Raw genomic sequence first — 26,243 nt, forward strand, 5'->3', positions numbered from 1 at the left:
AGCTGAAGTGGTTCATTTCAAGGGAGGCGTCGTAAAGCGTACCTAACCAAACTTCGCTGAACACGTTCGAGGCGGTAGCATTGTGTGCTCTGAGAGGGAGCCCACACCTGGGCAGCATACTCTAAGATGCTACGTACTGAAGAGCAGTAGACAGCTTTCAGAGCATAAATATCATCGAATTCGTAAGTGTTTCGACGCAGAAATCCGAGAGTAGCGAACCCTTTAGCTGCAGTAAGTGCAATGTGCTCGGAAAATGTAAGTTTGTTATCAATTTTTACACCTAAGTCGAGAATAGACGTCACATTTTCAAGGCTTTCTCCGGAAAGTTGGTATTCGAAACTGATGACACGACGAGCACGGGAAAAATTAACAATCTTACATTTTTTAGCATTTGTTAGCATTCCGTTAAAATGACACCAGTTATCAAGTCTTGCGATATCAGCTTGCAAAGCGAGGCAGTCAATTTCACTGACGACCTTTCTGAAAAGCTTCAGATCGTCGGCGTACAGGAGCGTATCAGATTGGAGCGTGGCACACAAGTCATTCACGAAAATGATGAACAGCAATGGACCCAGGTGACTACCTTGAGGTACTCCTGACGGTGTGGAAAAAATCTTCGAGCATGTATTTTTTATTTTCGTGTAAGCGTGGCGGTGCGATAGATATGAGGTAATCCACTCGAGCAACCAGGTTGGAAAGCCAAGTTGATCCATCTTTGCAATTAATATCTTGTGCGGTACACGGTCGAACGCTTTCGCAAAGTCGATGTAAATAGAATCAACTTGACAACCTTTCTCCAGACTATTAGTTAACGAGCTAACATAACACATTAAGTTGGAGACTGTTGACCTTTTTTTCACGAAACCATGTTGAGAATCGGAAATCAAAGGCCTGGCGGCAGCGTACAGTCGTCCATGTATAAGAACTTCAAATACTTTGGAGATCGAATTCAAAATCGAGATTGGTCGGTAGTTTTCGACGCAGTGTGCACTTCCAGATTTGTAGATTGGGGTGATAGCTGCAATCCGCCAGACAATATTATAAATCAAAATTTATTATTGTTTGAGTTTTTGTAGTAATCATGAGTAAAAAATTGTTTTAGAAATCAACTTCCTTATTTATAGTGCATTTTTGGTATTGTTATAATTTTTAGCTAATTTTGAATTTCAAACCCACCCCCCACCCCCCTCTCTTAAAACCTCTTAAAATTTGATTTAAAAATCGTTTTTGTCTCTGTTCTGAATTTGATGCTTTGGGGTGACATTGATCAGTCTCTACTCTGACGGTTTCAACGAGTTTGATTGATCATAAAGGATACAAAATACCTTCATAATATTAAAAAATGCAAGTTCATCAATTTAACCTTGAAGACTTATTTTAAGAAAGCCATACGCCCTAATGATGATAAGCCACCCAATTGGGACAGCAGTTTAATTTACCGGGTTTTTTGTCTATACAATGACCTTCATAGTATACCTATAACATATTATAGCTAGATTAATTTGTCTGTGTGTCGACTTTGCAAGTTCGATTTTATATTTTCTTCGAAATTTGCAAACTTGGTTTCTTCAACTAGGAAGCTTTAAAGATTCATTTAACGTATAACATGTCCATTAAGGTTCTATTGATTTATCTTAAAAGGTAACATCTTTTCTGAGAGTGTGTTTGGTATTGGGCCCACCACCTTCGGTATATTTCATACCAAATAATTTCTCATCCAAAGTAAAATAACTCAATAGTGATATTATTTTTATCTGTTTGAGAGATTCCGGATATAAGATACGAGTGAGAAATGAAGTCCCTGCAAAGATCAAGTGTCCTTGCTTTCTCCTACATACTGTAAAGATTTAATTTATTTATAAGAAAACACGTCCAAATCCACGACAGGGGTAAGTCAATGGCTTTCCAAAATTTAATAATGTTATACAACAAATGATTGAATTATTTTCCCGCATTTTCTATATCCAATAATTCCCCGAATTATCTAGAGCTCTCGCCAATTGGCTAGTAGAAATTCGTTCAAAAAGCCGCACGTTGACGAGCGTCGTGAGTAAGCTGAAATTCACTTTCTATTACACAAATTTTCGATTCTCTTTTCATCCTCCAGGGGGGATTAGGCGAATCGGTCTGGGTATACAGCTACTATAATCGGGTGAAAATGCTATGGGAAGCACTTTTATTAATCATCATCAACTGAGGTACCGCCATAGCTCCATAGCTGAATCGCAACATTGCCAGCCGGGGCTGCTGAATTTAAGAAGAAAGGAAAAACATCAAACTGTGCCTTCTGCCTGTTCGGTATCAAGAAGGTAGGGAGCAGATCGATCATTTGCTGTCGTCTATGGAAAAGGTAGTGTACAAACGAGCAAACGAACGAACGAAGCCGGCAAGCGTGTCGGATTTTCCCAATTTCCTCCGAAGCCGGGCTAGTCCGACCTTCTTGTTTCGCTTTCTTCTCCATTGTAATCACGTGGAACAGGTGAACCCGGACGGACGCAGCATGGCTAGGGACAGGTTCATTTTTCGAACTTCATTCAACTTTTCCGGTCCATGCCTCAGTTCACCTGTGAACTGATTCAAGAAAGGTTGCTATGGGTTTTTGGCTCATGAAACTCGTGTCTAGGTTCAGTTTACAAATAATGTCAGTGATGGTAGAAGTGCAAACATGTTTCGAAAACCTTTGTGAAAAATAGAATAACCTGATTTAATAATTGGATTATTATATAGAAGGGTGTATTAATTTCACACTGTGGGATTTTTTTTCTGCTTTATAAAATTAAATTTGGGAACGCGGGTTTTTGTTTGAAATTTTGTATTGAAAAATGCTAAATTTTGTTCTAAGAAAGTCGCTTTTCTAGGAAAAAAAAATCTTACCATGCTATTTAAATGAAATTCCAATGCATGAAGCTTATTTGATAACCCTCGAGCTACAACTATGCTGAAGGCCACTAAACAATTGAAATAATAGTATAAATTTATGATTTCTATAATGAAAACTTCGCATCTGAATTCCAATCAACATCGCGAGAAATGAAGATCTCAAAACAGATTTGATTAGTTTTTCTTCAACAACTGGTTCCATAATACAGTAACCTTCACTTTTGTTTTATTCCATAAAATTATAAAAGACGTAGATTTTTCTAAAATTATAGCTTCGTCGCATGAACGTTATCAGCTTTTAGCATTTTCAATGAAATTATACGAGAATATTGCCAGAGAAACAGAAACTTTGTTCAAAACATAAATTGGCGCACAGTTTGAGGTTCGGCAATTTAGACAACTGATCTATTTAAATCGTTTTCTCGAAAACTGAAGAAGATTTCAATATAGAAATTAATCCAATGTAAAGAGAACAGATGCCTGTTTATAACACATATTCGATGTAATATTTGAAAATCAGTATTCTGCTTTGTAGGCTCGTATAGCCTGCTTATCCCCTACGTCAAAAATGGAGAAGTCTTTTATTCATCAACTCTCATCCGACCGAGAATTTTTTTACCCGTTAGAGTTCCTGAAGTGTCAATTTGACACTTCTGACTAAATCACTGTATCTCTCTTGTTTTTTATTCGTTTATTTATTTATTTTTTTTAGCATGAAATTTGAGTTTCGTAACAAGGTTTCCAAAACTATAAATTTAGTATAAATCGGTTGAGCAACAAGAGAGATATAGCGATTTTAAGCGAGGAGTGTTTAATTAACACTCAAGGTCTGATTAGGGATTTTTTTGTCTGGACTTTCGGGGTGCGTCCATAAAAAACTATTGCCGCATAACAGAAGGCAATAAAATTTACATTTTTCCTAGGTGCAAATAACTTAAGAACTGATTTAGACTAATTTGGGCGCTATGCAATTAGTTTTTTTCTAGCAACTCTTATTTTCGCAGTTATTTTGGAAATAGGTAGAAATTCATTTAATCCATTTGTGCACTTTTATGGAACAACTTAAAAATTTTTTGAGAAACAGTAAAAATCTATCGAATGGTTGGGTAATGAATAAATTGATTTTCGGCAAATTCAGTCACAAAAAATTCTTAAAACGATTTTGATTACTTCATCCGACACACACAGGGGAAAACGATGTAAAAAGGTGATAAAATTGTTTACGCTAAAACGGAGCGTTTTAGACTCATAGTGTCTTCGGGACATTTTAACTACTTCAAAACACTTTAAAATGAGCTTTTGATAAAAATAATTCAATCACCTAGCAGTGAGATAGAAAAATTATGTTTTGTAATTTTCATTTTAGAGCAATTATATCTTCGGAAAGTTTTTATATTGTAAAAAATGTAGCAATTTTGTTGAAGACGTCAATATCGTAGAGGCTAACCCAAAAAATTTAGAATGGTTCAAAATAAAAAAAAAATTTCAGCTTTTTGACGACATTTTTTCAAGCCGAGCTTATTTAGGCAAAGTATGTTGGAAAGAGCTTTGAGTCACTCAAAATTGAAAAGTTTTGTGGAACACACTTGATAAAAATACTCAGACTGAAAAGAGATAGATTGGAAAAACTAAGTAGAATATCAGTTTTCGAACACCTGTATCTTTCTAGTTCGAATGAGTTTGTTCAATTTTTTGGTTACATTAGAACTAGGCAGAGTTCACAGTTTTAAAAACATGGAGTTTACAACGTTAATTTGTTTATTTTGTAGCTTTATAAATGATTAAAATTAGCTTTTTACGAGAAATGTAGAAGACATTTTTTTGCATTCAAAATTAGCTAACCAAAAAAAAACTTTTTCTAATGTATTATATTCTAAGCGACAAGAAAAGTTGTAAGGTTCGTCAATGGAGTCTTAAAAAACGTCATCCGTAAATGAGAGAAGGATATGGCTAAAATTCCAACGCAATAAAAATGATTGCTAATTGTCAGTATGAATAAACTCCTCAATTCTGGAAAAAGCTAACTCTTATCGTATAACGTTGTAAACTCTTTTTTTTTCCTTAAGGAGAAATCTGCAAGATTCTAATGCAATCAAAAAATTATCCGAACTCATCCGAATCTAGAAAGATAAAGGTGTTCGAAAAAAGCTATTTTTTCATAGTTTTTCCGAACTATCTCGATTCAGTCTTAGTATTTTTATTAAGTAAGTGTGTTCCACAAAACTTTTCAATTTTGAGTGACTCAAAACTCTTTCAAACATACTTTGTTCGGCCTGAAAAGATATCGTCAAAAAACTGAAAATTTTTATAAAAAAAAGTATTTTTTTTTCAATTTTTAACCCTTCTTACTTTTTTGGTTTAGCTTCTACGATGTTGACGTCTTCAACAAAATTGCTAAAAACTTGCCAGATATAATTGCTCTAAAATGAAAATAACAAAAACAAATTTTTCCAACCTCACTGCCAGGTGATTGAATCATTTTTATCAAAAACTCATTTTAAAGTGCTTCAAATGTATGTAAAATGTCCCGAATACACTATGGTTTAATAAGGCTCCGTTTTGGCGTAAATATTTTTGATCACCTTTTAACATCGTTTTCCCCTGTGTGCGACGTTTCGGCATTTATTATGACTTTTTCAAGGAGTCTATTAAAATAACATAATTAATTATGTGTTTTAAATGGTGTAACAAAAGTGGTTTGAATCGGCTAAACTGTCTAATCGGGATATGTAAGTCCAGTTGTCTATGGTGTGTTACAAAAACATCGAAGTTGAGCTTTCTACTTGCATGCAATCTTCCTTGGAATCTGTTCTACTTACTATTGATCTGGTTGAGATGGATATAAAACTTTGAATTTTTTGGACAATTAAAACGAGAAATTTCAGTAAATACACCATATATTGTTACACCATTTCAAACACATCTTTGATTATGTCATTTCAATAGACTTCTTGAAAAGGCATAATAAATGACAAAACGTCGGATGAAGAAATAAAAGTCGTAGATTTTCATCAATTTATTCATTTTTTAGAAATTTACCTCAAATTAAAACTTCCTATTTCCTGAACCATAAACAGGGTGGCCATCAAACCGGGAAAAACGAGGAAACCGCAAGAAACCCGGAAATTTTAAATGGGATCTGGAAAACCGGGAAAAACTGGAATTTCAAATCAAACCGGGACAACTCTTGATAGGTACTTTTTCCCTATAATAAACCTAATGAATTCAAAAGTTCGTTGGTATCAACATAAATACTTTTTTCTCAAAAGCGATATAAAATTGGAATCTAAATTCCTTAGAAAAATGTGGAAAAAAAGTCGGAAATTTCTTGAAAAATCATGCGTAGCACATACATCTTAATGCTCTAAAGTTTTCCAGTTCCAAAATATTTTGAGATTTTTGTTTATGAATTTTCTTATTTCTGACTGTTTTAAATTGGATTTGAAAGGAACAATTTATCTATAATAATATAATTTAGTACACATTTTTAATCAATACCATGCTTCAAGTTTTTACAAAAAAAAATAAAAACTAAATTTTCTGATTTGGGTTACAAGTCAAAAACTAACTAACTAACAAAACATTTGTTCAAAATTGAAAATTCAAATTATTGACAAGCGGCAAAAGCGTGAGGAACCCCTCTCTCTTATGTAGATGAAAACATATTTTTTATCAATTAAGTTCAATTTGTATCCTATGAGAGGGAAAATATGCGGGGAAACAAAAAAAATTAAAAAAAACATGAGGGACCACCACGTTCCATAGTTCAAAGCACAAAAGATAGAACCAGATACCAATTTTTTGCACATTTTGCGCCTTTATCACCATTAAAAAATCCAATTTGAAAATTTAAGCCTTAGAATAATTTTCAAAATGTGAATTAAGACTTTAAATTTAAAACTCGAATTACGATATATCTACCTAAAAATTTTCTGGTTGAATTGCAAATTCAGACTCAGAATGCCATGTCCAGAATCAAGCACTCAGAACTCAGGCTCTAAAAAATTAAATTATACAATTATAAACCTGACTCAGTATTCAGGACGAGAATCGAAACAAAATTTCAGAATACTTAGGAGGAACAAGACTTAGTGGATTCTGTTTTCAAATTTGCTGAGAAAAAAAATTAAGTTAGAATATTAATTAGTAGCAGTTCACAGGACTAGCCATTAATAATAAAAAAATAAAATTCGAATCATTAATGCAAACTTAGAGTTAAGTTTCGATTTAAGTGTAGATCCGCACGCCGAGAAAACTAGGCTTTTGAAACAAAAAAAAACTGATTTTGATTCGAAACATTCATTTTTTGAACCCAACTCCTGTTTTATTTGAATCAAAAACTTTTGTTTTTGATCCAAAAAAAATAAATTTTGAAAGAAAAAATGTTTTTTTTAAGCTAAATATTTTTGCAATATTTTTTGAAATTTGCATTAATATTAATGGTTAACTTAAAGTCATGTTGATGGTCGAAAAAAGACGGAATAAATGACACCATCTTGCTGCATTCACAACTTGAATTATAAACCCGATCAGGAGGGAAAAACTAAATCATATCAAGATGAGATATTTTGATACTAATATTTTTCCTATCTAAATGAGTTATTATTCAGTACTCGTAGGATGTTAAAATATCTCAAATTATATCAAAAAGTCTATGCGATCATAGGTGAATTATATCAATTTAAGATATGCTCCTTACAAGATTATATCTCGTTCAGATAGCATAGTTTGATATTGGGCAGAACAAAACCTATCAAAATTATAACTTATCAAGATATGAGTGCTTCGAGAAAATTTTCTAGTGGAATGTCAATAAACCACATTATTTGCTAAAACCATGTCCCATTTTTGGTTTCCCAAAACTTGGATTCAATTTTATGAATCTGTTGAGCGAAACTCATAGACGTACGGTTTGGGCCGTTAACTTCGATGTCCGTGTTGCAGAAAAAGTTGTACGTATGTATATCAAAATAAGATATAATCATTTTATTTTAGGACAATCCCAGAAATTTTGATCATTGAAAATGAGCTCAACCCCATTCAAGTCTGTGAATCAGAATAAGGTATAATTCAGATTGGAAAAACTTAAAATCGAAAATTTAGAGTACTTAATTATAACTGAATCAGATGTAAATATCTTAATGAGATACGTTTGAGTTATTATTTTGATATGCTCTCCTGATCGGGAAACTACTTATTTTCAACACATCCCGATCAGGAGGGAAAAACAAAATTATATCAAGATAAGATATTTTGATACTATTTTTTTCTATCTAAATGAGTTATAATTCAGTACTCGTAGAATGTTAAAATATCTCAAATTATATCAAAAAATCTATACGATCATAGCTAAATTATATCAGTTTTTGATATGCTTCTATCAAGATTATATCTGGTTCAGATAGCATAGTTTGATATTAAGCAGAACAAATCCTATCAAAATTATGACTTATCAAGATATGAATGCTTCGAGAAAAATTTCTAGTGGAATGTCAGTAACCCACACTATTTGCTAAAATCATGCTCCATTGTTGGTTTCCGAAAGGTCTGATTCAATTTTATGAATTTTCTTAGCGAAACTCATTGAAGTACGGTTTGGGCCGTTGACTTCGATGTCCGTGTTTCATGGTAAGTTATGTTCATATAAAAATAAGATACGGTTATAATATATTATAACTATTTGAAACTAATTCTTTATCGTTGAAAATGAGTTCAATCCTTTTCAAGAATGCCAAACAAAATCTATATATATAAAAATGAATTTCTGTCTGTCTGTCTGTCTGTCTGTCTGTTCCCTATAGACTCGAAAACTACTGAACAGATTTGCGTGAAACTTGGCAGGTGGGGGTATTGGAGGCAGGGGAAGGTTCCTATTATGGTTTGAGACCCCTCCCTCTCTCATGAAGGGGGGGGAGGGGTCTCCCAAACAAAAGACAATTTTTTGCATAACTCGAAAACTAATCAAGCCAATGGTATCCAATTTGGCATGGGGTGGTATTTGAGAAAGAGGAATATTTCTATGAGTATTAGGTACCCCTCCCTCCTCTCAGTGGGCTGATAGGAAGGGGTGAAGAGTGCTAACTTACAATTTTTCATATATCTCAAAAACTAATCAAGATATTGGAACCAAATTTGGCATGGGAAGGTATTTGGATACGTAAAATATTTCAATGATTATTTGAGACCTCTCCCTATTTCCAGTAGAAAGGGGGAGGGAGCCTCTTTTATATTTTTTTACATAACTCAAAAACTAATAAAGCAAATAGAACCAGATTTGGCATGGGAGCGTATTTGGATACAAAAACTATTTCTATGATTACTTGAGACTCCTACCTCTTTTCTGTAGGGAGAGGTAAAGGGGGGAGAGGCCTCTTTTATAATTTTTTACATAACTCAGAAACTAATTAAGCAAATGGAACCAAATTTGGCATGGGTGGGTATTTGAGAACGTGACATGTTCTAATGATTGTTTGAGACCCCTTCCATCTTCCAGCGGGGAGAGGGAAGAAGGGAGGGAGGAGTTTCATACAATTTTTACTGCATAACTCAAGTAATACAACATCAAATGGAACCAAATTCGGCATGGAACGATATTTGGGTACTAGAAATGCTTTTATGAATATTTGGTATCCCTCACTCCTTCAAAGAGGTGGATGGAAAGGGGAGGAGATTTGTCCTTCACAACTTTCAGCATAACTGGAGAGCTGATTGAGCCAATTGAACCATTTTTGATATGTGAGGGTATTTAGATACGAAAAATGTTTCTATTATAAATTGAAGCCCCACTTTTTTTCAGCGGAAAGGTAAATTTGGCATCAAAAAGTATATGAGTACGAAAAATACTTCATGAATATTAAGCTCTCCCCTCCATTCAATGGGGGGAACGGAAGAAGGGATGGTACTTCCTTGGAATTTGGAAAAAATTTGGAATGGGATGGTATATCAATACGAGAAATTTTTCTATGTGAAACAATTCCTTTCTTGCAGTAGGATGATAGAATTGAAAATATAGGAAGATAAGAGGAAAGCTTACATTTAACTTTTTTTTTACAAAATCCAAGAAATGGACAAAAATTAACATGGAAAATCATTTTGGTATGATCCTATGATTATCTGACACACCATCCTTCTTTTTGTGAGTAGGAACATAGGAGGAGGGAGGTGAGCCCAATACAATTTTGTTAGCATAAGTTCTCAATTTATGCTAACGAAGCCAACAAATGGAAACAAATACGGCTTGGAATGGTATTTTGTTACGAAATATATTTCTATGATTGATATAGACCCTTATGCTTTACAGTGTAGAGAGGGGAAGAAAGGAGGGGGCTCCATATAAAATTTGTTGTAAAGCTTAAAAACTTATCAACCAATGGAACTATATTTGATATAAGAGGATATTTGGGAACGATAAAAAAATGGGTATGATTATTAAAGATCACGACCTCCATTCAGCAGGGGGTGAAAGGAAGGACAGGAGGGCTCTCTTATCAGTTTTTTTTTGCATAAATCTACAACATATCAAGCGAAATCCACCATACCCTCCTTTTTTTAGAGCGGATTAAAATTATCAGATCTTTAACACAAATATTATTTATTTATTTTATTTATTTACATAGTATTCCGTCTCACGACATAACTTGACGAACATAATTCCTAAAATTCACTCGGTTCATAGCAACCGTTCTCCAATTTCTCGGGCACCCCACGTTCGCCAGATCACGCTCCACTTGGTCTAACCACCTCGCTCGTTGCGCCCCCGCTCGTCTTGTTCCTACCGGATTCGTAGCGAACACCTGTTTTGCAGGACAGTCGTCCGGCATTCTCGCAACATGTCCCGCCCAGCGTATCCGGCCAGCTTTCACCACCTTCTGGATACTGGGTTCGCCGTAGAGTCGCGCGAGCTCGTGGTTCATCCTTCGCCTCCACACTCCGTTCTCCTGTACGCCGCCAAATATGGTCCTTAACACTCGTCGCTCGAACACTCCGAGTGTACGCAGGTCCTCCTCGAGCAATATCCATGTCTCGTGCCCGTAGAGAACAACCGGTCTAATGAGCGTCATATACAGGTTACACTTCGTGCGAGGGCTAAGTCTTCTCGACCGCAGTTGCTTGTGGAGTCCATAGTAGGCACGACTTCCGCTGATAATTCGCCTCCGGATCTCACGGTCATTGTCTGCGGTCACCAGTGAGCCGAGATAGACAAAGTCTTCGACTATCTCCAGCTCGTCGCCGTCGATCGTGACCTTGTTATTACTGGACAAGCGGGTTCGGTCGGTCTCGGATCCGCAGGCCAGCATGTACTTCGTCTTGGACGTATTAATCATCAACCCAATCCTTCCTCCTAATCCTTCCTAACACAAATATTTATAGATCAAAATTCTGAATATAATTTTAAGTTATCATTGTGTTGCAATTCGAAACTCCAGCTGCAGCTCTCATTTATAGCGATTGCTTATGAATGATGTTATAATTTGATTTAAAATTATGCCAACATAACAATAAAAGTTTGAATAATATCTGAACATATCATTTGATTTTGGAAGGTGTAGCAACGCACACCGGGTCAGCTAGTAAGATATAACCAAGATTCAAGAAAATTAGAGTCGAAAATAATGAGAAGGTAGCATTAATGTAAGCTTTGTTATAGCTTAAATGGCTTTTAAAATAGTTATTGTTACAAGGAAATATAGAGCCAATCCACGATTACTTGAAAAAATATTCAGAGCATTTTTTGTAAATAATTAAAAATAAAAACTGGGGGAATGATGGCTGATAGCCTGGAATGGGTCGATATGCTTCATTCATTGGAATTTCAAGTGCATTGAATAATACGGAAATTTTCAGACAATTCAAACAACGAGTTTCTCTGAACTAATATTAAACAAAACTTTAAATTAAAATCTTTGCACCCCCAAAATTTGTAAAAAAAAAATCAAATGTTATTTTTCACCAAAAGAAACTTTTTAAGGAGTATTTTATAAAAAAAAATACAACCTTTTGTTTTGTGAATAACTTATAAATACATGGATGAAAATTGATGAAATTTTCAGTGAAGTCACCTAGTAACGTAATATTTACGTGTACAAAATTTGGTGATCATCTGTCAAGTGGTTTTTGAGATAGCGTCCAGTACTGAAATTCATTGACAAACATTTTTGGACAGGACCGAAAAAAATCCAGAAAAATCCCAGTGATAGATCCAAAAACAGCTGAAAATTACCTATTCGACCAAAGTTCTCGTGGTAATTCGTTTGATTAGTCCTAGACGACCCAATAGTGAGCTTAAGTTTGAATAAAAGTGAAGATTATTGATTCCATGAAGTGAGAGGATTGTGAGAGTTTTTATCAAGCGCAATCCGAAAATATGAATAGAGGAAGAGATAAAAAGTCAAATTAACCTGACTGGTTCATCTAGTTGACTTACAAATCGGCCTGCCTTAATTTCTACAAGGTGAAAAGGCTGCCCATACGGTGGTCAATTCGAGCGCAAAATTTATGGACTGCTTCTGGGGAGATATTATGAAAAATTTCGTAATGGTCCGCAAAACGAATTTTTTAGCGGTCACCTGGCAGGTTTCCAACCAGAATTTTAACGTTAACAATCATGTCTTGTCTGTATTTCCTGGAGCTTAGCAAGGATAAAAAATTGAAAAATTTAATGTCTAGTAGGTACTTGAGAAGGCTAACAATCTGTGGAAATTGCAAATTACTCAGTCTTTTATAGAGATTGACACGATGAATGGCAAAAAATACAAAAAAAGACTGCTTCCAAATGCGACCGTTTTTGCTGCGAGGCACTTCAATATGGCCCACAAGGTTTATACTCAGATTAAGTTGGATCTGAATCGTGCCATTACGCAAAAACGGTAGGGGAGTGATAAAAAGTCAAATATTTTGTTTTGGTTTCGAAAGAGGAGAATCGGCTAAAGTTGTTAAAATTTCGACCAAATTAAAAATATTGAGTTCTTCTGACGGTCAAGATCCAGGAAACAGCAAACGTAATCAAAAGTAGCCTTGATTTGAAAAAAGGTGGTTCATAGTATGTATTACAGGTGGCGCATGTGTTGACCACAAAGTTGAAGTCGTTATCTTTATTCGACGTTATCTCAAAAACCACTTGACAGAACATCACAAAAATTTGCATTATGTAAACATTACATTACCAGATCATTTCGCTGAAAATTTCATCAATTTATATGGGAGAGTGGGGAATCATGGGCCACTTCTTTTCGTTGTTCCATAACTTCTTTATTATAAAAGATAAAATGAAAATAAAAAATGGTATGGTTTTCTACATTTTCAAGGTATCGTATGGTTTTTTTTTTAATTTTTAATAAGTTTTTTCCCCAAATTCTGACTGTTTGAAAAAAAGAAATATTTTTTGGATTTTGAAAAATGGTGGGGAATCGTGGGCCACCAAATCCAAATTGACCAAATAACATGCAAAGTTTATGAGTTGACCCAAAACTGTGATTTCCTAATTCATTTCGTTATTTTAAAGCAATTTCAGATGATGAAATAAAAAAGAGAGCTGTGTATGATCGCATTGATTCCAAAACCTGGCTCGCGAACGTTTTGGCAAAATTTCTTATATAGGATGGACAAAATATTTTTCATAACTCTTCATTTGGCATATGAAAACTTTACAGATAGGTAAAACGTATTTTAAGTTCTGAATGTGTATAAAAACATAACAATATAGGTGATTCAAGATGTGTGGCCCACGATTCCCCACAAGCTATGGTTTGCAGATTAGTTGCGTTTGTGTGACTTATTGATGTTTCATCAAAAATTCCTTTTCCATGTGAAAGATCATGACAAAACTAAGATCATAAGCGTATGAGCATATTTTTGTTATGTACTTTAGGTTCCCTATCGATGAAATTAGCGGGTGTTTTTTAAATTATGTAAGTAATTTTTTCCAACTCTTTTTAGCTTGATAAATAAAAGAAGCATATGATGCGTATTCCAGTCAACAACACATAGGAATATATGCTCACGCAATGCGACGACGATGACAGTTGGTTTGAGATTTTTATCTCAACACACATCTGAGATATTAAAAGTGGCCCACGTTTCCCCATGGCCCACGATACCCCACTCTCCCCTATCCATGCATTCAAAAGTTATTCACAAACAAAGTGTTGCATTTTTTTTCTAATACACTCTTTAGACAAAATGCGTTTAAAAATTCAAAAACCCGAAAAAATTATAAGCACCCTTTTTCAAAGTTGGTCTCGCATTGAATATGATATTCTTAATCCTAATTTCACAATAGAGAAATTATAGTAGACTGAAATTTGGATTGATTTCGGACAAAATGAAAAATATAAACTTAATCGAAGCAACCGAAAGATCCCCTTTAATTCAACCACGGAATATTTCGATGGCTATGATTCAGTAGAACTATTTGACCAAGTAGGCACAACACATACATATTAGAGTAAAAAATATTTAAATTAAATGGGATTTTTTTAAGGGGGGGGTAGGGTCTAACGGGTAAAAAAAAACACCATTTTCACGATTTTTTTCTAGAGAGTTCAAACAAATGTATTCAAATTTTTTGCATTATACAAAGCATTGTTAAAAGAACATTTAGTAATTTTTTTGTAGAAAAATATTGAAAAATGAGCCGGTGACGGAGCACTTTCGAGGATGAAGTTTTAGAAAACAGGATTTGCGGTGGACACTGTATCTCAGCACAGAATCCTCCGAAGTCAAAAAATCAGAGCAAAATATTTTTAATAGATGTTTTTCAGGACCCCAACGTTTTTATTTAAATTAAAAAAAATTTATGAAATTTTTGTGACTGTTTGAAGTAAAAACTACGATTTTTCACGAAAAAATCCGCCATTTTTTATCTGTAAAATCTCCCCAAAGTAAAAAAACAAAAAAAGAAAAACGTTGGGGTCTGGTATTTTATGTGTAGAAAATATTTTCCAAATTTGAAAAGAATCGGATAAGTAGTTTTCAAATGACGATGTCCACGGACTTTAAAAATGTGGTTTCGAGAAAAACGCGTTTGAAGTTTCTGCTCTTGCTTTCTTGCAGTATTAGATAGGAGGACATAAAGGCCTATAATTTCTACAGTTTTGCTTCAATTGACTTGAAAATTTGACACAACATTCTTGAAATGTTTTACAATAAGAAAATAAAAAAACAAAAAAAAATCGATTTTTTGAAAGTGTTAGACCCTACCCCCCCCCCCCCCCCCCCCCCCTTAATACCTTAGAAAATTTAGCAATCTAAGGGAGACTCAAACCCCACAGAGATGATGGAACGAATCTCGAATAAATAAACATGTAGGTACAACACTCACCAACTGACTTGGCTGCGGAAAATGCTCCACTGGAAATGTTGTTCGGTTGCGTTCCTTTGAACTGGGCTTAGTCCATAACAGGCAATCGTTTTCCTTCACTCTCTTGTCATCGAGTTTTTCTCCTCTACCGGTCAAATATTGTTGGTAGTTGTTGGTTTTCCGCTTCTTCTTCTTCTTAAATCTTAGGCTTCACTAACACTGATGGGAACTTTTCCACTCACTGATAAACCTCAAACCGCGACGGAGGTGCGGCAACGTGTGGCTTATTTTGCACTGTAATGGCGCTCGGCAAAGCTGTTTGAATTTATTTCCAACCGACTCAACGTAGACACAGCTGCACTAATTTTATGATAACGGATTCGCTAAGTTGAAACAGGTGCCATCAATTGTGCAACTTTTAAAACCGAAATCTCTGAAACACTCCGAACTTACTATTGGTTTAAAACGCACTTACTCTGGTCACTGTTGAAAAGAGAAGAAGAAATAAAGCATTAAAATTAGATAAGGGTCTTTCATAATGCAATGAGTTTTTGGAAATGGCTTTTATCGATTGCCTTTTTAATTTTCGGAGTGCAATTTCCATACGGCTTCAGCTTCTTTATCAAGATGAACGTAAAAGAAACAATTTATAGGAAAAAAACTTCATTTTTTTAATTGTTTAAAAATATATATATCATGACAGGTTATATCACAGAAAACGTAGAAGCTAGTTCATAAAAATTGTGTAAAATTTCCAACGATCATGTTGAACCCTATTTTGATATTTGGCTGGGCCACCAGATGTCTTCAAACACACCAAAGATAACTGTCAACACCAAACTAAAAAAAGCAAAATTTTAGTCAGTTTTGGACAGGTCGTATGAACTGTTTAGCATGTTTCAAGAAAATCGCTGTTAAAGTTTCGTAACGCTTTCATCCGGTTGCATAATGGAACAATATATTCAAAGTTATCCCTATTTCCTTAATGCCAAAAGTGCAAAATTTTGGAAAATGGGATGCAAAAATAATACTTGAAAGTAACCCGCTTCGAGATGTCTAGAATCAGTTCTTATGGCAGACTTATCGTCAAGAATGTTCCTAATTGACTGGATATAGCCGATTCTTCCTCTTACGATAACCGCTTAAGAAGTGCAAAAACTTATTGTAAAACTGTTAGTTATTTCGACTGCCTCAGTAGTGCAAAACCAAAGGAATTTATAAAAGTTTATCACCGTACTTTAACAGGTCTTTACTTATTGACTATTTTCGATGAGTGAAACAACTTTCAATTGTTTTTAAATTTACGTAAAATTCCGAGTTACTCTGGGGAGATTTGATGATGGGTGAAGAAGAGTAACCCAAAACGTTGTTGTTTTCGAAAAAATTCAATAAGTAAAAACCGTATAAAATAAAGGAAGTGAAATTCTGTCCAGTCAAAAGTAACTCTTATTGCATTTATTTAGCAATACGGGTTATATATTTTAGGGCGACACAAGTTTAATTATTAACGAGTTTATATACGATTACGCCTTTTCGAAATCTGGCCACTTGAAAATTTGATTTGTAGCTTTTGAATGGCGCAATAGATGGCACTGTTTCAAGTCAATTTTTGCGTATATTTTGGATGCCAGCATTTGAAATTTTACACACTTTTTTGAAGATTTCTGGTTCAAGCTTGTACGTCTGTTCTCTGTGCTTAAGACCAGCTAAAGATCAATTTAAAACTGTCAAGACTTGTCTTCCGATATCAGAACAAGGGTACACAAAAAAAACTAAAAAAGCTGATCTTGGATTAATTTTATACCATGTCTATTCTATTTGGCTTCTGACTCTCCTTTAACTGTGATTGGATGACAATGTTTCAACCACAAACACATTTGGAATGAAAGCTCAAATCAGCACCGGTATGTGAAAATGGTATTAAAGACAAAGTGAACAAAACCAGTTTTCAGTGGATTCAAGTATGAGATTTTTTCCAAGTAATATTTTTACCGTAATACAGAGACATTTCTTGATCTCAAAAGGTGTTTAAAAATAAATGATAGCAAACAAGTCAGAAATTTGGCTCGCCTTCGGCGGAATTTAAGCTTAGATCACCCTCGGCTTGAGACATTTCATCCTACGGTGCTACATGACATTCACAAGTTAAAACTAACTATTCATTGTAAATTTCGATTTGCAAATCAATTAACCTTGTGTATTAAAACTTTATACTTGACTGACACACAAAAGTTCTACCTGGTCTTTAGAAAGAATTTATTGAATAGTTTAACAAAGCAAGAACAGAGTTTGAAACGAACCATTTAACTTCTAAATAAATTCATCGAATACTAAAAGGCTCTGAGCCTTTGAAGGATGGTGACAGCAGCCTCATAGTTGTGGAGTTCTCTTTACGGAATGCGCGAGATGATTTTTATGGATCCTACCTCAAAAACTTCAACCTTACGCTGGACCATCTGGGACTTCAATCAACGCGGAGAATCTATGTGAACGAAAATTTATCCTTTCCGGCGCGGAAACTAAAAGCTATGGCTCTGCGATTGAAGAAGGATGGGAAAATTGCGACGGTTTTTACAAAGCTAGGAGTTGTACATGTTAAGAAACTGAGTGGAGGTTCATCCGTTGCTGTGCATGCTGAAGAAGATCTGAGAGAGTTCTTATAGTTTTATTTTCGAATTATTGTATGTATGAATGCTTCACTTTTAAAGTTGATTGACCTGATTGATTTGTAATACTATTGTAAGTTGTGATTTTTTGAAGAATTGTAAAAAAAAGTTCAAACCCAGTTTATTTATTCTCAATTTGAAATTGCTTCTGACAGTATTTATGATGTCCTTTGCTTTTAATCCCTCTAATGCAAATATACCTGGAGCTGTTTTACACGCTGCTCTGTTTACTGGTAAATTAAACATTTGCCACGGTAATGTTCAAAGTTTATGCGCAAGGAGTATGCTCAAGTTAGATGAGATAAGGCAAGCCCTGGTTAACTCTAAAGTTGAAATAGCCTGTTTTACTGAGTCCTGGCTGTCGGAAAAGAACAGCGGTAGAAGTATCGCAATTGATGGATACTCCCTTGAACGAAACGATCGAAAATTTAGACGTGGTGGCGGAATTGTTGTTTACTACCGGAATACTTTACGGTGTAAAAAGTTGTTTTGCTCGGAGCTAGCTACAGATTGTGTTGACAAAACAGAGTGCTTGGCACTTGAGTTTCGCATAAACGGGATACAGTTTCTTTTAGTGGTAGTCTACAATCCTCCTGGCAATGACTGTACTCATTTTTTGACCCGAAAACTATCTGAATTTGCTTCCTGCTATGAGAATATAGTCCTCGTGGGTGATTTTAACATCAATTTATTAAGTGTTAGTCAGAGGCGAACCCAATTTGAAGCAGTTCTGCGTAATTTTGCCCTAAATTCGATCGGAAGTGAACCAACGTATTTTTGCGAAAGCACTTGTTCCCAATTAGATCTGTTTTTGATTAGTTCTGAAGTTAAGTTACTTCGATTTGGACAAGTCGGTTTCCCTGGTATATCCCAGCATGACCTTATATTTGCATCAATTGATATTGATATTACTCAACCCAAAAACTACGAAACTTATCGGGACTACGTTAACTTTAATCCACATATTTTGCAAGATGCTCTTAGTTGCATAGCACGGGATCAATTATATGTTTTGGAATCCTCCAACGATATGCTGAAATTCTTCAATGATCAAGTTAAAAGGGTCCACGATAATTGTATTCCTTTGAGAAGAAGAGCATGCCGTAAGAAAAATAATCCGTGGTTCAACGTTCATGTTCGGAAAGCTATCTTGGAAAGAGATTTAGCCTACAAGGATTGGCTTTATGCGTCAGCTGATTTGAAAAGCAGGAAACGTCAAATCTTCAAGACACTTCGAAATCGTGCTAATGCAGCTATAACGAGGGCCAAGAAAGTGTATTTGTAAACCTATTTGGATAGCCGATTATGTCCTGGAGAGCTTTGGAAGAGAGTGCGCCGATTTGGAGTTGGTAGTGAAAAGACTAATTCGTTCTGCGAATTTGATCCAGATGACGTGAATCGGTTCTTTACTTCAAGCCATTCCGCAAGTACCTTTGAAAATAGTCTACCATACGATATCACAACAACAACATTTAGTTTCAGACCTGTGCAATGGTGGGAAATTGTAAATGTTCAACAAGGTAATTGCCAGCTCGCAGTTTCCAAGTTGTTGGTCGCATGCAAAAATTTTGCCGATTAAGAAGAACACTCGACTAAACTCTTTAACCAACTTGAGACCGATAAGTATTCTCTGTGCTCTTTCGAAAGCTTTTGAAAGGATCTTAAAACATCAAATGGCTTCCTACACAGATGAAAATAATCTGTTATCTGAATTTCAAGCAGGTTTTCGACGAGGTCATAGCTGTAAAACGGCTGTTTTACGAGTCTACGATGACTTGGGAGTTGCCTTGGATCGAAAAGGAATTGGAATTTTGCTTCTACTGGGTTTCTCTAAAGCTTTTGATACGATTTCTCATCAACTATTGTGTTATAAGCTCGCAACTAAATTCGGATTTCCAGAGGCAGCTGTAAAACTAATAAAATCGTATCTGAAAGATCGCAAGCAGACTGTCTTTAGCAACGGAGCTTATTCAAACAGTGTTTTGGTGAAATCTGGCGTACCCCAAGGTTCAGTTCTAGGACCACTACTGTTCTGCTACTACATCAACGATCTACCTACTGTTTTTAAACATTGCTCGATACAGCTATATGCCGATGATGTTCAACTTTATGCCACGGGAGTTGGTACTAGTATTGAGCATTTAATAGGATTGGTCAATGAAGACGTCGACCGGATGGCTGAATGGTGCAGGCGGTATGGACTAACGGTTAACCAAAACAAAAGTAAAGTGCTCTGTGTAAGAAACCGGCGACAGAATGCCCCTGGAGCTCAAAGCGATATACTAATGGATGGTGTGGCTATTCAATGGACTAATCAAGCCAGTAACTTAGGTTTCTTGTTCCAGGATGATCTTTGCTGGGACGCTTTCATTCTTCAGCAGTGTGGAAAAGTTTATGCCGGACTAAGTGCTCTATATTCTTCCACGTATTTAGCACCTACTAACACCCGATTGAAACTTTTTAAAACTCTGATTTTGTCGCACTTCTTGTTTGGAGATAACTTGCACGTGTGTCCAAGTGAATATGCATTCGGACGTTTGCGAGTAGCCTTCAACTCATGCGTTCGATACGTCTATGGACTCAACCGATACAGCTCAGTGACCCATCGCCAACAAAATTTAATCGGATGTCCGTTTAAATGGTTCTACGCATATCGTTCTTGCCTGACAATACGCAAAATAATAACAACCCGTGCCCCACCAACGCTTTTTTGCAAAATCACGCAGTTGCAAGGTCTTAGACAGCGAAATCTATTAATTCCAGCAAATAGTACTTCATTGTACGGCAGCTCGTTCTTTGTAAGAGGTGTAGCAAATTATAATACGCTGCCAGTTGAAGTTAAACGTTTAAGCTCAGAAACAATTTTCAAAAGAGAATGTTTAGAATATTGGAACAGCCGATAATGTTAAATAAGAAGTGAAGTTAATATTTATAATTTAAAATCGAATGTAGTAAATTAAAAGGTTAGGCCTTACGCTACAGGAAATAAACAAATAAATAAATAAATAAATAAATAATTTTATACATCAACCTCAACCATGTAACAGGTCCATCCTAAAACCCTACACTTTATTACAAAAAAGGTTTTTTAAAAAATTGTTTATGACATTATAAATGTTATGCTGATATGAAATATTCTTCAAGAAATCAATTTCAGCCTCAATTAGTTTTTTTTTCGTTGTTCTTCTCAATGCTCAAAATCACATTTAAAAATGTTTGATAAATTACCCAAGGCCACAGAATTTACCTTTTTCCGAGGTGCAATGAATAGAAAACTATTCATTGCATTTTGACTAATTTAGGTGCCCAGAATCTAAATACGCAATTTTTCTATCAGCTTTTGTTATTGAAATAACTTTTGAAAATAGGATAAAATTATTTAATAAATTCTGACCAAAACTTTAAAACAAAAACATTACATCTTAAAATAAAATTATGAATCATTTGACAACTTTCATCAAGACTTCAAGTAATTTGAGTTCTGCGAAACAAGTTCTAGAAAATTTCTATTTGTTTACTTTTCCTCATTTAACGATTTTTTTTAAGTTTGAAACAAAATTGAATTTTAGATACTTTTAAGGCATAAATTTTCACACTTTCCGCAGTAATCGTCATCAAAATACTATCCTTGAATTGAAAGAAGTATGATAAACTAAATCAGAATAAGATTTTTTCTTGAATGTACGTTTGATAGTTAATCAGTAATCAGTGATTGATTTCACTTAAAACTGATACATTTTAAAACTCCAAGATTCAAGTTCAGGACGTAAAATCTACCAAATCAATCTTCAAAACTTAAGCACCAAAAAACTTCTCCCTTGAGTTATCAATGAAATTCTATAAATAATTTTTATAATTGTGAAACGTGGATATTGAAAAAAATCTTCTAAAATGGTGAAAACATTTCTTTTTATTCTTCATATTTTATTGAAATTTTCAAATGAACTTATCGAATTTTATAGTATAGTTTTTTTCAAATTTTAAATAAATTTACCGAATTTCAAAATCAAAGTATTTATTTTTTTTTTTAATATTTTTCATTAATTTGTCTATGTTTTTAAACCCCGAATTTTGATATTCTAAAAACATGAACTTTAATTGTTTTTTTTTCCTAATTAAATACTCACATTTTAAATCGTGATTTTTTCTTTTTTCAAATTCAAAACACTACAGTGGCATTCTTCAATTAACGCTTCAGTTGAAGAAAAGAAATGTAAGACATCAATTTGTAATCTATTCTCTGAAATTTCAATTTACACAGTTGGATTCAATTTTGAAAACATTTCCATATATTTCTGAATGCTCCATATAAAAGTTCAGGAGGTAGTTTTTCAAAGAAAAAAAATCGAAAACGTAAGAAAAAAGCTACAGACACTTTTGTTTAATTTTTTATTTCTCATACATCTTTAAACAAAATGTATGGGAATATATAAACAATAAGGTCTATAGCACTTTTAACTTACTCCAAAACTACTCATTGTCTTCTGAAAAGTTGTTTTTGGACTTAAAAATTTTCTATCAAGTTTTAAGATTTTTACAGAGTTGCCAGAAATAATTAGGATTTTTCAAATGGTAATTTTTACCATTTTTTATAATTTTTTTCAACTTCAAAGCGTTTGAGGGTCACCTCAATGTTGTTCAATCAAAGTGAAATTTTGCACAGTGTGTTCTCGAGATAGAAAGGATCGATTTTAGGAAGTGGGAGCTGTGAAGTTTTGACTTTTAAAAACTTCCATATTGCTAAGGGCCACCCTAGTCCGTATAAAATTCATATACTCCTCCTGGGATAAGATTTTCAACGCTGATGAATGAATGAAAGTTGACAACGGCAATGTAATATTAGTGATGTAAATTTTTATTTTCACGAAAAATGTTTTAATTTTTCGATTTTTTCAATTACTATTACAGATTTTCTCGAGCCAAATGAAAAGATTACAAGTGTTAACAGATTATCACCGATGGTTTATGATTTAATTGAATGATTAATGGCATTTTGGTGAACTATACATTCTAATAGGAAGAATATCAAATGAAAGTAATGAAAATTATAGACGGATAGATTAGATTAGGAGCGTGCCAAGAGCGTGATTTGAGAAAACTTCTTGCCGCACAAGACCATTTGTCCCGAACCGTATCATTGTCGAGAAGAAGCAATCTAATCTATCCGTCTATAATTTTCATTCTTTTCATTTGATATTCTTCCTATAAGAATGTATAGTTCACCGAAATTCCATTAATCATTCAATTAAAGATTGTTTTCACGAAGATCTTAGAATTATTTTTTCGATGATTTTGATACTGATTCAAACCGATTAAAAACCTAAAATTGCTCACTAAAAACGCTTACCAATCCAATCATATCCGTTAATATTCAAGAGCAAATGGATTGTACTCGTAAATGGTTGCATTTTTTAATAGTTTATGGGAATTTTTATTATTATCTGACAATTTGCGCCGAGGGTCTTTGAATCTTCCCAAAAAACGAAAATTTGAATCATTTTTACGACTTTATAAACACATTTTTTTCTAACATTCTAATTTGAAAAACAAAAATGTTAGAAATCTGAAAAAAATACATGTGTTCTAAGTCGTAAAAATGAATCCAAATTTTCAATTTTGGGGAAGATCTGAAGACCCCCGGCGTACATCCGTCAGATAGTAAAAAAAAATCTCCATACGTTTGTTTATTAGTTATCAAAGATCAATTTCACCAAAAACTGAGTAGCATAAAAATGATAATAAATGATAAAAGTGTTTGGAGTGAATCACAACAGAAACAGAAAATAGGTTTTTTCAATTCGGGATACTAGCTAAATAGCATGTTTTCAATATTTCAATATACTTGGTTTTAAAAGCTTCGCAAAAAATCAGTATTTATACCGACTTTTGAAGTTTTCAAACCGAATACCGATTTTCTCGGGTTTGAAAATACCGATTTTAATGTAACATCACTGTCTCTGACTTACATGCTGTCATAAAGCTATTGCAAATGATCGAAAAAGCCGACTGTCATCAAACACTTCAGAAATTGAACCAATAAAATCATAGACAAAATTAAGTGTAGTTACTTCATATTTTTGTTAATAATAAAATTAATAATACGATTGTTTGTTGGTTTTCGAAACTATTTTTTACTAATAATTTATACCAGAAACGCGCTCAAAAGAGTGAAGAGTATCAGTATTCAGTAGTATTAATCTGTATGATCGATAAAAAAATTTGTTTCGCATTCACGAAAAAAAAACAAGGATGAGATCAGCTTTATCCTGGGATGACTTATAAATTCGTCAGCTAGAATTCCCACAGGCCCGAAAAAACGGGGTCTAGTTTAATAATGCAATCACTTGCCGGATTCGGGGAGAAAGATTAAATTTCCAAAATTCATAACAAACCAATGACCTTGCCGTCCCAAAAGGCGGAAACCGAACGAAAGACCAGGCAGGAGGTTGTGGCATTTACCAGGCATTGCGTTTTAATCAGCTAAATAAAAGCGATCAGGCTCTTTTTACCAAATTGAAAATCCAGCAAACCAGACATTGGGCGAACAAGAGAAACATTTCTGCTACCGCTAGATGCCGTGCCGTGCCGAGCTGTTGTCGGATGGATATCTAACCGACAAAACCGACAAACGGGACCGGACGTTTGGTCACGCAATCCCCAAAACATCCACCCCCTCGTCTCTTTTGGCAGTGGCACCCACCGTCTTGCAAGGTATCGTGTTTCCTTGAAGAAAAAATAAACAGAAACGCTGGGCTTCGTCCATCGAACATCGAGGTTGGTTCGGTTGTGTTCGGTAACATTAGTTTCTGCTCCGCGTTTCTGAGCTATCACTTTTTGGGTGTACGAATGAATGTAAAGCTCTCTTCGACAATACCCGACGACGACGACGTTACATCTGATGGTGGTTTCATGCGTGAATCATTTGTCTGTTATCGAGCGCGTGTTTCAAATTCTGGTACACATGATTATTGCCGCGCGTCGCCGGGCCGTCAACGTTTGGGCGCTAACGAGAAAACTGCCCTGTGTTTCTCAAATTCTGAGAAAACAAAATAAGACGAGATGAACATGGAACAACTCCGACAACACGAATATATACAGCGCTTCAACATTTGGTCCTTCGAACCTGATTGCAATTCTGCCGGGGAATTCCAACAAACGTTCTTCTCCAATAACATTCAACGCTAAATCTCGTTCGAATATATCCAAATTGAGAATCGCTGCCGTCGAGCTTGAAGGCCCAAAGCTCCCATGGGTCTGACATGCGTTTTTTATTGCGTCATTACTCATGTCCCACACACACACGCACCCAAAAGCTCCCATGCGTGTACTTTTGATTGCTCCGGAAAGCTAAGGTGTCGTCGATGTTCTATTTTTGATGTGTTATTTTACTGCTCCGTTTTGATTGAACGAGTCTTTCTGAGAATGATTTGATTGCTTCTCAATATGATTTAGCAACGCCGTGAAGCACTCTATTCGGGTTTTGCTGTAGATAGAAAAGAAAAACCTTTGGAGGAACAAAATCGTTAAGTTGGAATTTTTCGTTTGGTTAAAACCAGTGCATTGGTATGGTTGCACCGAAAGCCTACAACCTGCCATCGCCGTCGTTCGTCTATTGAAGAAGCTAAAGAACTTCCACGAGGTACCGGCAGTTGCGGCATATCGGTACTAAACTTTGCCTTTGGCCAGTCAGGGGCTTCTAACTGTATACTTTCAAACACAATAAACCTACAACTTGCTCGGCTGCCATATGAGTTTCGAAATGAAGACAGCGTAATGATTTTTGCAAGGTTTCGTTCTACCGGCGCGGCAAGAGAAGCCTTCAAAAACAGGGTTTGATTTAGGGTCCCTAGGTATGCATGTACCATTGCACCCACCATAAGCTCGCTGTTATGCGATACATTCGTTATCGAAAACGTGTTTGAAAATTGATTAAAAGTGGAACCGTTTCTAGTTTTTTATTGCTAAATAATTGTGAACCAAGGGAATGGCATCCCTATTCTTTGTCATTGAATTTGACAACCGTCAAAATTACGAGCCCACAATCTTGCAGAGGACTGAAACAGCTAAAATCATACTGCAGATCGAGGATCAATTTTAACAAGGATTCAGCTAAAAACTTTACATTTTATGCCAAACTATGATTTATTAATGTTACCAAAGATTCCACTGATTGACATTCCCGAGCCGCAGAAATCGTTTCAAAGATTATCAGAATATTGCTTCTAGTTGAAATTGTTGCAACGAAGACGTCATATTGCCCCTCTACTCTATACGAATTTCACTCATTTCATGCTTCTTCTTCCTGCGGGTTTCTTGACTGAAAATTCAACTGTCACTGACTGACTGACTGACATTCGACTGTCACGGACCCGAACTAAATGTCTTGCGAAATTAAACTT

At 35.0% G+C, this 26,243-nt stretch overlaps 1 protein-coding gene across 1 annotated transcript in view; it reads right to left on the bottom strand.

Moving 5' to 3' along the window:
* The window catches only part of LOC129750083 (serine-rich adhesin for platelets-like), a 586,616-nt gene that overhangs the window by 543,527 nt on the left and 16,846 nt on the right, over positions 1 to 26,243 (bottom strand). The window contains exon 2 of the mRNA XM_055745295.1: positions 15,200 to 15,661. The gene's annotated coding sequence lies outside the window, so the exon portion shown is untranslated. The remainder of the gene's footprint in view (positions 1 to 15,199; positions 15,662 to 26,243) is intronic.

The sequence above is a fragment of the Uranotaenia lowii genome, chromosome 2 (assembly GCF_029784155.1).
Source record: "Uranotaenia lowii strain MFRU-FL chromosome 2, ASM2978415v1, whole genome shotgun sequence".
NCBI classification, from domain to species: Eukaryota; Metazoa; Arthropoda; class Insecta; order Diptera; family Culicidae; genus Uranotaenia; species Uranotaenia lowii.